Genomic DNA, 15,257 nt, shown 5'->3' with positions numbered 1-15,257 from the left:
AAAACCGTAGTGCTTTTTAGATATTAGGAGCACAAATCCGATGGCCAGTTAGGCAAACTATTATATAGTGTCATTGCCGATCAATGATCGACGTCGTTATATAGAGAAAATGAATGAAATAGGGGTTGATTCATCAGAGCAGTCATACGTCATCTCCCTGTCATCAGGCATTTGTAGTTCTTCAGTTGATTTGCCGTGTAAATCCCCAGATGAGTGTTACATTAGTTTTCTTAAGATAGGATAATAAATAAATCTGTTCAATGGGCATTTGCCAAAGTAGCCTACTGTTAATCAGTATTTATCCTGTATGGTGTATATGAAGATGTTATGACGTTTTATCATGAAAATAATGAACAGCAAGCTAGATCCAAAACTAGGGCCGGTGGAGGAGGGCAATTGTCACATTGGACAGACTACCAAAACAGAAAAATAAAGTATCTTAACGACAGCAAAAGTGATGGATGTCAGAAATACATTACCTGGAGATTCAATAAGGTACTTTTATATGACAGGATATTGGTTAGGGTTATATGACACCTGTAGCGAGATAGATAGAGCCAAAAGTAAAAAGTCGCTAATAAAAAAAGTCGCTAGTAATTGTATGACGCGCCAAACAATCCGCTGAGATGAAAAGTACGTTTTAGAGCATTTATTGAATAGAACAATCAAACTTGGCGACGTACAAAAATAATCCATAAGCGATCAAAACCAGAAAAATAACAAACTATGCGTATAGAATATGCGTATAATGCGGTCAACAAAAATACATCGCTCCCCTCTCTCTCCACTACCGCCATGCAAGGTGCGCAGGTGATTAAATTACCTTGCAATATCACCCCCCATAACCATATTACTTCTCAATACGGTGATCTAGGCAATAAACAAACAATCAAAGTAAACTCACAATAAACCCATTAGCCTGTTATACTAAATACCCCCTAAATCATATTCATACCTCCTACAACACCTCAGGCCTTTAGGTCGGGTGGTTCATCCACATGGATGGAGGCAGACTGAAAGGACACACATTCATTGCCTATTTCATAAATGTTCTCCATATAACGACGTCGATCATTGATCGGCAACGACACTATATAATTGTTTGCCTGACTGGCCATCGGATTTGGGCAGTCTGGGGATTTACACGGCAAATCAAATGACAGGGATTAAAGCAAAAAAAAATCTCCTGACGGAAAAAGAAATTCAGGCCAAATCGGGGCCGGTGGCTTTCCGTGCGCAAAGCGTGCGTGTGATTTTCCGTTCTATGTTCTAATGCTTTGACTTTTCTTTCGAAAAATGTGAACACATTTCCGCGTTGTATAAAATCAATGACACATCGCTAGTCAACTAACACAGCTTGTTTTGTGAGCCTGCTAACAATGTAAAGTAGTGTTCTAGTTAACTAGGTAGCAGTCCAATCCATTTCGCTGCAGTATTTTGGCTTGACTAGCGAGTTTGTGTTGTGATTCTCAACAACGTTGAAACGTAGTTTCACCCTTTTCCATAGTTTTGAATAATAAATGTGTGGACTGACGATGTAGCGCAGCCTAACTTATTCTAATAATTATTTAACATAGTTTTATTGTGATAATTATTCCCCCCTCCTCCCAGACTTACAAGGTCACATTATTATTGGATTGGTTGTTTGCGTGCCGGGTGAAGTTAGCTAAACATTTAACCTGCTAGCTAGCAAGAGACACATAATGTCACTCTCCAAAGGTCTAAAGAGGAAAGTTGACGGTGAAAACAGGGCATTTAAAGAGGAATGGACAGCGAACTATGCGTTCATCCTACCTGGTTTCATCAATGCAAAGCCGTTGTGAGACTCACATTTTACGTGCTCACAATGAATGTTCCCTTCCACCTATACATGCGAGTCGTCCTTTCGTCAATGAATGCGATAAAGACGGACTAGAGGAATCGATTGATGCATAAAAACCTTGAGAACTGCCGGATTAAAGTGACGTCCATAATAATAATAAATAATAATAATACATTAGACTTATAGCGCTTTTCTAGACACTCAAAGACGTCCATATCACCAGATAGCCAACAAATAGTGACCGATGGGAGATGCCAGTTTTCTCATTAAGTGAGATTTAATAGCCTAATATTATTTTTTCTATTTTTAATGAATGGCTCATTGTAATTATTATCCCTAGTAATGTAGCGTGTTTGCTCTGTCGTTTCAGGAGCATATAGGCTAAGCGGATTCAGCTTTCTTTTTTTTTGCGCCGATTTTGTTGTCAATGTTTTTCATAAAATTAAACTGCATTTACTTTGTTACTGTTCACATGTGTGGTGCAGTCACATTCACATAGCCTATAAGTAAACATTAAGTTTGAATGATTTACTGAGCTGGCGTTACTTTTTTCAAACCACACACCGCATGTCGGCTATTTCAGCACCACGCATTGTCCACCTATTTATCACTATGAGGGGTTCAGCGTCAGTGCACCCCGCTCTGTTACTGTCGCATAGTTGTAGCCAATAAAGGCCTATATGTAGGCTATATAGGCTATTATATATCATTTATATACCTAATGCCAACATCAAAATAGATTGTATGCCTCTACAAATCATATTACACCAGGTAAAATCCGTCACAACTTGGAATAAATCCGTCACAACTTGGAATAAATTGACGGAAATCTGTTTTAGCGACGTAATCCCTGAAATTAAGAACTCCAGGTCCCTGATGACAGGGAGATGACGTATGACTGCTCTGATGTCTGAGGCTTGTTTCGGATCCGCTTTTCCATGTTTCACGTCAGGGTGATGCCTCAATAAGTGGTTTCCGTAGATGTGTGGTGTTTCCACAAAATGTAACCTCCACTGCGCACAGCTTGCATATGGCTTTGCTTTTGGCGACTGTAAAAAGTATTAATGTGTGTAGACTTCCTAACACTGTAGGGTATTGACTTCCTACACTGTATGAGGGTGTAGCAGGTTACTTTCTGCTGGGTTAGTATTCTGCGTTGTGTCTTTTTCACGAAGAAACACCGGTTGGATGAGCAGTGGATTTATTCCCTTTAACATAGACACATCAGAAACAGGTGTCACATCAGTTCTCTTCCACCATCCACATACTGTAAAAACTAAATACAATGATGAACACCAACATATTGTGACGTTAGAATTATATCTATCTCAATTTTTGTCAACATTTAGTTTTCTACATAATCTGATCCATTAGGTGTTTATTAATGCCTGTGTGGTGTTATCTTTAAAATGTTGACATTTTTCAGTTAGTAATTAATCAAATACAAAGGTTCCATCTCATAGAACATAATGGAATGTAAAAACTTTGGTGCTCAATATCTCTGAACTACCCTAAATGGAGATAGAACCTTATCATTCTAAGCTCACGATATACTGTATCACGAGGCAACATCGCCATTACAACTGGCACAATGTACATTCTCAAGACCAGCGCGCGCCTCTCCCCTCACGTTCACACGATGGCTAGCTGCTAGCATACAACCTAGTAGCCAGTCTCACTCCTCAATCTTAATCAAAACAAAATATAAGAAGACAATTTCTTCTACACAGCTTAGCAAACACATAAACATCCACATTATATTCTGTGTGTGTCGCAAAAATATTCAACCCCAAAATCTCAAATAACTGACGATGGAGAGAGCAGAAAAAGACTGTGTTACCAGCTCAGAGTAAAACGCGTTCTGAAGTTGGACCATGCGTGTCACCGTAATAGCGCTCCCTAGTGAAACAAAAAAAGGTATGCAATGTAATTAACGGGGTAGGAACCAATAATCTCAATCTCATTTTGGGGAAATTCACAACACAAATAAAATAGCATAATAGACAATATTGACTTGGCTACAAGGGCATAGGCTACTGTATGCTAATTGATCTTGCTGTAACCTTCTGTACTCTTCCTGTAGTTCTGGGTCGGTGTACATTTTGGCTCTGAATTTTGTCAGCCTAGCCTTTGCTAAAGCTCTCTTTTTTTCACCTGCTGACTGTCTGCAATGAAACAGGACATAAAGCAAAAAATATAAACAGTTAGTACATGTTTACTCATTATACACAATTAGACAATAATGAAGTAGCCTATATAAATGTCATCTGTCAACTGTATCATAACACCGCTGATTGATTGATTTTCAACTGCATGAAATACCATAATGTCTATGGTTCACAGAGTCAGGACGTCCAACAGCCAATAGCACAGAGAGGTGTTCACTCCCAGCCGATCCAGGTTTTGTATAAGCTGCTGGGGGATGATTGTGTTTTTTTGTTGAGCTTGTAGCTCCGCTATCATATTTTCTATTCGTGAGACATTGCTGTGGACTAGCTAGCCGACAAACGCACTACTATTGATTGATTATCAATATTGAAGTTGCTTGTTTGCCACTTCTCCACCTGAAATCTAGGTGTAAAAGTATACATGTCCTACAAAGACACTTAGATTTAGATTTAGTAATCTAAAAATTATAACCAAGGACTTTCATAAAACCTTGATACACATTTGAGCTTTTCAAAAAATGCCGGTTGAGAGAGGACGCTGGCGTTGCTTGTTCGCCTCTTCTCCGTCTGACATCTAGGTGTAATTGCAGTATACAGAGTAGATTGTCCTGCAAAGACACTAAAGGTTTTTGCACACCAATGCGTTTTTTTCGCATGCATATTTTTAAATCCGTCATCCGGAAAAAAACGTTACGCACAGAGACCTTGCACACTGACCTCCGATGGCGTTTATTTGTTATATTGACGTTGCGAAATTTCGCAATATGCACTCTACATTCTAAATGCTTAATTTAGCAAAAGGTACAAACAAGTGAGAGCAATAGCCTATAGCTAAAACCTCACACCCCACCCCCAGCCTGTCATTAGTAAGTAGTTCAAACAAAGACATTTCTTTAATTCGACCACTCAATACAATAAAAACCATTTCATCAGTCGTAATTTTTGCTGCATTGAATTGCAGGTTACTCTTCGCTAGTTAGCTGACGTTTGCTAGCTAGCTTGTGTGTACAGCTGTCAGTGGTAAATAGCCTAGTTCAAACAAAGGATTAGACATTTCTTTATTTCTATGACTCAATACAATAAAAACTCTTGTATAATTGTCATCAATCTTAATTTTAGCTGCATTGAATTACAGGTTATTCTTCATTTCATGTTAGCTAGAGGTTAGATTATTAGTTATGATTGACATGGATCCAGGAGATCTGACTTGCATTCAATCCACTCTCCAGTTCGTTCATGATCACACAGCTAGCTACCAGGTCACTGCAATTGTAACCTTTGATCAACTAATGGAAAGCGATGACAATTATTGAAAGTGAAGCACCTGGCAGTCCATTGAAATCTAACTTTCTTCGATTTAATGGGTTCCATGTGCTCATGAGTTTCCTTGGCACGTTGGTCATTTGATGTCAGGCTCTGGCTTGTTGCCAGGGCCATACCTGGTTGATAGAGCACTGAACACCCTACTGGCAGCGAAAACTTTTCAAGTCAAACTGCCTGTTCCAGCAAACTATGCTGTAGACCAGGCCTATTCAATTAGCGGCCCGGGGGCCGCATGCGGCCCAGACGTGACCCCCGATTAGCCCAGCCATAAAAGCAGAGAAAAACGTATTTCGCAAGTGTTCAGAAATTCATGCAGAAATGTCTACAATAGAAGCCTACAGAACGTGAATATAACACTCTAAACAAACTAAGCGGGGAGCTTACAACAACAATGGACAACGTGATGGCTACAATAAATTTTATTCGCTCCACTTCGAGCCTCCAACATTATTATTATTATTATTAACTTGTTCCGCAAGCTGCTGTCAGAAATGTCTGCTGAGATGTCAGCCATGCAGCCAGGACAGAGTGAAGCAGGGGGGGGGGGGGGAGGGGGGATGGTTACGCCAATGATTCAACCTGTTAATTAAGTTTTATTGTTGTTTCATTCGTATGTTTTTTTCTTCTTCTTACATTCCTTGACATTCCTTGGCAGCACAAATACAAATATGGCAAGATAGACAAGATAAATAAAGTTCTGGGAGTTTGTTTAGTGATGATAGAAGTCAAAGGTGGAAGTTAAAAGTAAAGTAATTTTATTTTATATATTTGTGATTGATTTTTGCACTCTGAATCAAAAGCACATCATCAGCACAAAACAAAACAAAAATGTCTGCTGAGCACCACGATCTGCTTTTGCATAACGACGTCAGGTGGCTGTCCAAAGGCAAGGCACTGGAGCGTTTCTGTGATCTCAGAGAGGAGATTACAACTTTCCTCCGCAGCAGCAAGCAAACGAAGGCAGAAACACACTTGAATCGCATACTGGACGACAACTTCATGGCTGATGTCTGCTTTCTGAGCGACATTCAAACACCTGAATGACCTAAATGTGGGGCTACAAGGCAGAGACACAACTGTGATTGATCTTGTGGAACAGGCGCGTTCCAAGTCAAACTGGACCTTTTCGCGGCCGACTTCTGCACCGGCAGAATGCTGAATTTTTCCGACGCTCCACAAATGCGTCTCATCCCCGGCACAAATCACAGATGTGATGACTGTTTTCATTGCGAGGTTGAAAGAGAACTTTGCTGGTCGACTGGATGGACTTGCTCTGCCCTCAGAGGTGATGGGCTTTGCCAGAGACCCGTTCACTGCTGCAATAGAAGGGGACTTATCAACGGCCCCATATCTCTCCATCTAACCAGTGGAACAGGGCAGCCATTCTGTGCCACGGAGAGAGGACCGTGAGGGGGCAGCTAACGCTAACTTAGCTTCGCAGGGGCGCCATCTTGTGTCTGTGGACGTGCACGTCACTGCTCCTTAGCCGTGGAGAAGGACAGTCTTCGCTGCCTCAGTGACGAAGCACAGCAGAAGTCGCAGTTTATTTACCTGTCGGCGGACCGTTCACCTCTCTCTCTCTCCCCCTCACGTGGGTCGGTTACGTTGCCGTCGCAACTGGTGAGTCGTGACGCCCTGTGTGTATCTATCCAGGGTAACTGTCATCGTTATGGTCGGATCAACACACACACACACACTTGTAGAACCCCAACTCTTTCTATGTGTATAATGTGAACAAGTCACGGTGTTGTATTTTTGGTGCTTTACCAAGAAGTTTTGTTTCTACTCAGCTGTTGTAGTATATTTTTGTACCATATTTTGTATGTGATTTGTATTTATTTGTATTCCTGTAGCTGTGAAGATTCAAGAAAATCCATTCGTTTGTAAAGAAATTGGTATCAGTATTTTCCTAACACTGTGGTCCCCTAAAGATGCTCTCCATGGGCCAAAGAATCCCGTTTGTGAATGAATATTTTTGGAGACAGAGTTGAGTGGAAACAGCCAGCCATGTACAAGTAGTTCTGTGTTGTTAAATAGAGGTATTTTGTTCACAATTGCCTTTTTTTTTTCTTCACTGCCTGTTATATGGTTAATTTTATATCTGTATATTATAAGTTCAGTGTGCTTTGTAAATGTTGCCTGCATAACTTTTGAGTGAGCTGTTTCAAGATGCTTCCCAATAGAGTGGTTTTAATGATTCTGTAAAAAAAAAAGAAGAAAAAAAAAAGGGGACTTATCCACCAGAGGAAAGGGAGTGGTGCCTTCCATCGACGAGGGGAAATTCATACTCGAACTTGTTGACATGCAGTCATCCGTAACCATGGCACAGGAGCTTCGCACTAATGGACCTGCGAAGACCACACACACACACACACACACACACACACACACACACACACACATTTAATATCTTTATTTGCGTTCACATTTTACAATAAAATTCTTGAACACACCTGGATGGCAGCAGTGTTCTTCTCTGTTCAACTCTAATAAACATGTTCATGGAACCCCAGTGGAGGGTATCAAACGTAACTGGCCTGCTCTGGTGATGGAGCTAAATGAAGAGGCTGTGGGAGGAAATGCCCAAGCCCAAGGCCTCCTAGGTCAAATCCAGCCGTATAGCTTTATCGCCTGGACTCACGCACTGGCTGATGTGCTACCGGTGATGACCAAATTGAACTTGGTTTTCCAGAAAGACGACGTAAATCTGGCCATGATCCGACCAATTGTTCACGCATCCGTAGCGGCACTAACACAGCTACGAGATGCCCCAGGCCCAGAAGAAGTTAAGTTCCAGGCGGACTGCCAAGACGGCCTGTACAATGATGTCAGAGTGACACATGTAGGTGACCGGTCCGTTCAGGCATTTAAAAATGCCCGAGCACGCTACATCCATCATCTAAATCCATTTGAGTAATGGATGAAGCAATGGACTCATACCTGGGCCCTTCTCCTCCCAGGGGACACAAGGCCTCCCCTCCACCCCCCCCCCCACCACAGCCATGAGGTTCCACACCCGTTGGACAGACAGTTTGAGGAACGCCCCCGCACCCCGGGGACACCCACCTTTTTACGCCCCCCCACCGCGGGGGGGCGGGCCCAGGCGGAGCCGGGCGTAGAGCGCGGGCTGCAGCTGGAGGGGTATGAGTGTGACCCGGCCTCGCCCATCAGCCCTGCCAGGCCCAAGAGCCCCTGGGGTCGCTTTGACCCCTACGACTACCCGGAGGACGCAGACAAAGAATACGTGGGCTTTGCTACGCTGCCAAACCAGGTGCACCGCAAATCTGTCGGGCTTTGACTTCACCCTGATGGTAGCAGGGGAGTCGGGTTTGGGCAAGTCCACTCTTGTCAACAGCCTCTTCCTCACAGACCTCTACAAGGACAGGAAGCTGCTCAACGCTGAGGAGCGTATCACTCAGACGGTGGAGATCACCAAGCACACCGTGGACATCGAGGAGAAGGGCGTGAAGCTGAAGCTCACCATCGTGGACACGCCCGGGTTTGGGGACGCTGTCAACAACACTGAATGGAAGTCTGTGGCGGATTACATCGATCAGCAGTTTGAGCAGTACTTCAGGGACGAGAGCGGCCTGAACCGCAAGAACATCCAGGACAACCGCGTGCACTGCTGCCTCTTCTTCATCTCTCCCTTCGGCCACGGTCTCAGGCCTCTGGATGTGGAGTTCATGAAGGCTCTGCATGAGAAGGTGAACATCGTGCCTGTGCTGGCCAAGGCAGACACCTACACCCCGGCTGAGGTCAAGAAAAAGAAATTCAAGATCAGAGAGGAGATCGAGCAGTACGGCATCAATATCTACCAGTTCCGGCCTTTCTTGACGCATCGCTCGAACAACGTTTGCAACTCAAGATAATCTTGCTGAAATATAATCCTAGGTTTACTAAATTGATGTTACATATCTAGCTGTGTGCAATCGTGTCGAATCAGCCATCACGTAATCGCCCCATCGATTATGACAACGGGCGGTTAAGGGTTAACATACATGCGCCAACTGATATTTTTCAAACTTTTGCTTTTCAAAAACAAAAAACATGGCCGACAACTCTCGGCTCGAGTTATGTTAATAACTTCGAGTTTTCTGCACATTTACACTTGGTTTGGAGTGTGTGGTCACCATAGATGTGCACGTGAATGTGAATAAGATGACCACAAACAGCAACTCTGCTGCCATCCTTAAAGATGTTGTGGCCTATGTTGATGTGTGGTCCAGAAGCAAAACTGAGAATTACTCCAAGTCCATCATCCAGCAGCTGTGCGATATGGGAGCTGAGGTGACAAAAAGATTAAATAAGCGAGTCACCCATGTGGTCTTTCAACACGGCCATCCAGCCACATGGGATAAAGCCCAGAAGACTGGTGTGAGGCTTGTATCTGTTCTCTGGGTGGCCAGATGTAAAGATGACGGTGAACATGTGGATGAAGAGCTGTATCCTGCCTTCAATGATGAAGCCAGTCCTGCGCTCAAGAGAAGGGCACATCGTTCTATGCAGCCAAAAGACCTCCCCGTGCTGACCCCCGAAAATGACACACGCATGAAGAAAAAACTGGACAAGATGATGAGCTTCATCCAGTGCCGTCGTCACCTTTTTTTACAGATGTGTCCACTTTCATCATTGATCACGAGAATGGAATAGTCTACAGCCCTCTGCTGAAAGTGTCTGACACCATGGCACAGCGACTGAAAGAGATGAGAGAGAGAAGAGAGAACCTCTCTCCCACAGCTTCAGAGATGGCAGAGTCCAGATGATCACCTGAACTCGAGCCTTCTCTTGGGAATACACCATCACCCATCTCCCAGCTGGATACGGATTCTGATGACCCATATGTTGGTGCTCAGTCTTGCTCAAAGAAGAAAGATGGAAAGAAGCAACAAGAAGACACTAGTGACAACTGTCCTGGAAAATCCCTGCACAAGAACGACCAGTGGTTGTCACCTTGCAGTGATGTGTCGAGACCAAAATCATTAGATCCAATTCCTTTCCCTGCTTTATCAGCTGAAGACGAAGGCATAAAACAAGACAAAAAGCCAAGGTTGACCAAAATCAAAAGAGCTGGAGTCAAGAAACACATTTCTTCAGAGAGTCCTGATGGTAGCAAGAGTGTGTTTACCTTTGACATGGCTGTTCCAGGAAACTCAAGACGATCAAGCAGAAGTAACAAAGCAAAAGGATTACCATCAGTCAACAAAAAACATACAGTGCAGTCCCCCATAGAAAGTAAATCAACCACAAATAAAGATGCTTGTAGTATTTCTGCATCTCTGTCCGCACAGTCCTTTGCTCTCTCAAGTGACTCAGTGAATGCTTCTTCCTGTCCCAATGAAGATGATGGAGCGTTTGAGGACTACTTTTCTCCAGTTAACAACCCACAAAGGCCTCTTTTGCTCAACTTGCCCTCAAAGACTAAGGTTCAGATCCTCTTTGAACCCAGCCCTGGGAAGAGAAAGAGGGGCAAGAGTGAAACCACAGGGCCTATGTTGGCCCCTGCCAAGAGAAAAAAAATTAAGTGTGAAGGAGACCTCCTGGGAGTCCAACAGAAACAAGGAATTGCCTTGTGATCCTGCCAAACAGAGAGCATTGTCAACACAGATCCCACACCTCTCAAAATGCAGTTTAACAGAAGCCAGTAAAGCTTTAGATCAGCAGGAAAGTCCAATGTTACGGGTGGTGGGGTCTTTTCTGTTGGACCTGTGGTGTGTTGTTGTTTTGTCTATTCTTCTGTTTCAGTGTGTCCCTCCTGCTGGAGTAATCAGTGAGATGCCTGGCAGCTGGGATCATCAATCAATTATCCAATCAGTTCACCACACCTTAGTCTATATAAGTTAGTTTGTTCTGTTCTTCAAGAGAGGTGGCAGCTCTCAATATGTTTGGTATGTAATTTATGTTGCTGGTTATAGTTTTGTTTGATGCCTTTTTGTTAACCTTTTTGTTGTTATCTTTCATTTTCTTTTAGCCGGTTACAGAGTTCAAGAGGTAGGGCACTTAGTAAGATACCTGCAGGTATACATCTGTGTCCTACACCACACGTAGATCACCCATTGTATTAGTAACATCAGCTAGTGCGGCGACACTAACCCTTGTATTTTTTGTTAGGTGCTACGGCACCGGCTATGGGGGTTAGGCTAGGGGGTTAGTTCTGGGGTTGTTTTCTGTTTATAGGTAGATTTAGTTTTCTGGGGCTTTTCCTTTAGTGGTCGCTGCATAGATCAGGGGGTTGGGGTCTGTGTTGTGTCTCGTCTCTGTACCGTGTGTTGTAAACAATAAATTATTATTGTTTAACGGATGCCTGGTTGTCACTGGTCTACTTCATTTGCACGCTCACTGTCATATGTTATGCTGGCGGCCTCCTACCACCAGGGGGTAGGGCGTAACACAGAAGCCAGTAAAGCTTTAGATCAGCAGGAAAGTCCAAATGTCCTACCTCATCACAATGAAAATGATGTGAATTACTATCAGACAACTGGACTGTAAACGGCAGAAACAACACGGACCCCCAGTAATCAGTGGATGTGATGTGTAATTGTTAATTCCCGTCTCTGTTGTCTCTGACTCAATGACTACTACATTCCAAAGAATTGGATCAAATAAATGTTTGAATAATAAAAAAAGAAAAAAAATCTACCAGTTCCCCGACTGTGACTCAGACTCAGACGAGGACTTCAAACAGCAGGACCAGGAGCTGAAGGACAGCATTCCCTTCGCGGTGATCGGCAGCAACACGGTGGTGGAGGCCAAGGGGAAGAGGGTGCGAGGCCGCCTGTACCCTGGGGTATCGTAGAAGTGGAGAACTCGGCGCACTGTGACTTTGTGAAGCTGCGGAACATGCTGGTGCGTTCTCACATGCAGGACCTGAAGGACGTGACGCGGGAGACCCACTACGAGAACTACAGGGCCCACTGCATCCAGAGCATGACCCGCATGGTGGTCAAGGAGCGCAACCGCAAGTCTGCGGAGTCCTCCTCCATCTCTGGGTCTGTGGAGGTGAACGCCACTTCGCTCCACTTCGAGCCTCCAACATTATTATTATTATTAACTTATTCCGCAAGCTGCTGTCAGAAATGTCTGCTGAGGACCACGATCTGCTTTTGCATAACGACGTCAGGTGGCTGTCCAAAGGCAAGGCACTGGAGCGTTTCTGTGATCTCAGAGAGGAGATTACAACTTTCCTCCGCAGCAGCAGCAGCAAGCAAACGAAGGCAGAAACACACTTGAATCGCATACTGGACGACAACTTCATGGCTGATGTCTGCTTTCTGAGCGACATTCAAACACCCAGTTGAATCTAATCTAATTTAATCTTTAAAAAAACGAGCTATTTATGAAGACATGATTGTAATCCATGTATTTATCAAAATATCAAGTTCCATGTTTGTGAATTGTGCATCGACGATTTCAAACAGATATTTGAAGTTGGATGAAGGTTTGAAGCAAATTAAATGCTTCATGAGAGAAATGGGAGGCAAACTAAATCATAGGACACATCATTGGGTACCTATATCGACTATGCCTAATTTCTTTCTTGCATTCTTTTGTGATTTATGTCAGTAGACTAATGGATGCTAATATGCAGCAATCTCTTTTCAATGATTTATTGCTTAATATCAAACTATAGATGGATTGCTAACCGACTGGCGCTGGCAACAATGTTGCAGTAATATGGAATGTTGTCCGGCATGAGAGTTAAAATGCATTATTGCGTCACAATATGCGTCCAGATGTAATTATCACAAGTTTGCGTCACAATATGTAGTTATCATCAAACATCAAGTATGCCAATCATTAGCGGTTAGAACTTCACCGTGAATTTTTGGATGTAGTGATATAGATATGTTATGAACAATTTCTAAAATGTACAATCATTTTGGAGTTTTTGTCAAGAGGTAAGATGTTCTTTTGTTCTTCAAAAATGTTTCAAATTATAATTATATCAATTATATCAAATCCAGGTGATCATCATAAGAAGTTAAAAACTAAAGAGAAAAAATAAATAAATACAGATTCTCTGTTTCTGGATTCAGGATTGTGGTGACATGAGTCTGCCTACTACGAGACCTAGCAGCCCTGGGTGCCCCACTCGGTCTCCTGAGCGTCTTAGCAGCTCTGGGTGCCCCACTCATCTGTGCTTGGAAGAGCCTATCTTCGATGAGTCAAGGTTCACAAAAATCATTGTGCACTCCATGCCTGAGATTGCCCAGCCAGCAGCGCCTGTCAGAGGGGTTAACTTCAGGCCTAAGCCCCTGCTCATCAGAAGAGCCATGGAAAATGCCCCCAAGGTCAACCCTGCCCCCCCGAAGGACCGGGAGAGGCTGCTGCCTGACATCAACCTGACCAGTGCCACTGCCATGCCTGAGATTGCCCAGCCAGCAGTGCCTGTCAGAGGGGTTAACTTCAGGCCTAAGCCCCTGCTCATCAGAAGAGCCATGAAAAATGCCCCCAAGGTCAACCCTGCCCCCCCGAAGGACCGGGAGAGGCTGCTGCCTGACATCAACCTGACCAGTGCCACTGCCATGCCTGAGATTGCCCAGCCAGCAGCGCCTGTCAGAGGGGTTAACTTCAGGCCTAAGCCCCTGCTCATCAGAAGAGCCATGGAAAATGCCCCCAAGGTCAACCCTGTCCCCCCGAAGGACCGGGAGAGGCTGCTGCCTGACATCAACCTGACCAGTGCCACTGCCATGCCTGAGATTGCCCAGCCAGCAGTGCCTGTCAGAGGGGTTAACTTCAGGCCTAAGCCCCTGCTCATCAGAAGAGCCATGGAAAATGCCCCCAAGGTCAACCCTGCCCCCCCGAAGGACCGGGAGAGGCTGCTGCCTGACATCAACCTGACCAGTGCCACTGCCAATGATTGGGATCATAGCAGAAATGCGGCCCAGACGTGACCCCCGATTGGCCCAGCCATAAAAGCAGAGAAAAACGTATTTCGCAAGTGTTCAGAAATTCATGCAGAAATGTCTACAATAGTAGCCTACAGAACGTGAATATAACACTCTAAACAAACTAAGCGGGGAGCTTAAAACAACAATGGACAACGTGATGGCTACAATTAATTTTATTCGCTCCACTTCGAGCCTCCAACATTATTATTATTATTAACTTATTCCGCAAGCTGCTGTCAGAAATGTCTGCTGAGCACCACGATCTGCTTTTGCATAACGACGTCAGGTGGCTGTCCAAAGGCAAGGCACTGGAGCGTTTCTGTGATCTCAGAGAGGAGATTACAACTTTCCGCAGCAGCAGCAAGCAAACGAAGGCAGAAACACACTTGAATCGCATACTGGACGACAACTTCATGGCTGATGTCTGCTTTCTGAGCGACATTCAAACACCTGAATGACCTAAATGTGGGGCTACAAGGCAGAGACAAAACTGTGATTGATCTTGTGGAACAGGCGCGTTCCAAGTCAAACTGGACCTTTTCGCGGCCGACTTCTGCACCGGCAGAATGCTGCATTTTCCCGACGCTCCACAAAAGCGTCTCATCCCCGGCACAAATCACAGATGTGATGACTGTTTTCATTGCGAGGTTGAAAGATAACTTTGCTGGTCGACTGGATGGACTTGCTCTGCCCTCAGAGGTGATGGGCTTTGCCAGAGACCCGTTCACTGCTGCAATAGAAGGGGACTTATCAACGGCCCCATATCTCTCCATCTAACCCAGTGGTTCCCAAACTTTTTCAATCAGGCCCCCCTTGGGTAATTGGAAATATTTTCGAGCCCCCCCTAACCCGGTTCCCACCTAGATTGATATAATTAATTGTATAAAGTTGTAAAAACATTACATTTTCTCTTCTAATAATAACAAGACACATACAGTATATCCAACTATAGTTTTATATTTTATTATGGTTTGAAAAGGAACATAAGTGCTTGGCAAATGATCCTGTGCCACTGAAATATTCAACATATCAACATTAACTAATTTCTACTGC

At 44.0% G+C, this 15,257-nt stretch overlaps 1 pseudogene across 1 annotated transcript; it reads left to right on the top strand.

Moving 5' to 3' along the window:
- Positions 1–8,078: 8,078 nt before the first annotated feature.
- On the top strand, positions 8,079–14,207 carry LOC308171197 (annotated as a pseudogene). The gene is made up of 4 exons: positions 8,079–8,130; positions 8,274–9,134; positions 11,957–12,312; positions 13,350–14,207. The product of its transcript is annotated as an uncharacterized misc_RNA (transcript).
- The last annotated feature ends 1,050 nt before the right edge of the window (positions 14,208–15,257 follow it).

This window comes from Nansenia antarctica (genome assembly GCF_963989245.1).
Source record: "Nansenia antarctica genome assembly, chromosome: 15".
Lineage (NCBI taxonomy): Eukaryota > Metazoa > Chordata > Actinopteri > Argentiniformes > Microstomatidae > Nansenia > Nansenia antarctica.
This window is presented reverse-complemented; position numbering and strand designations above follow the sequence as displayed.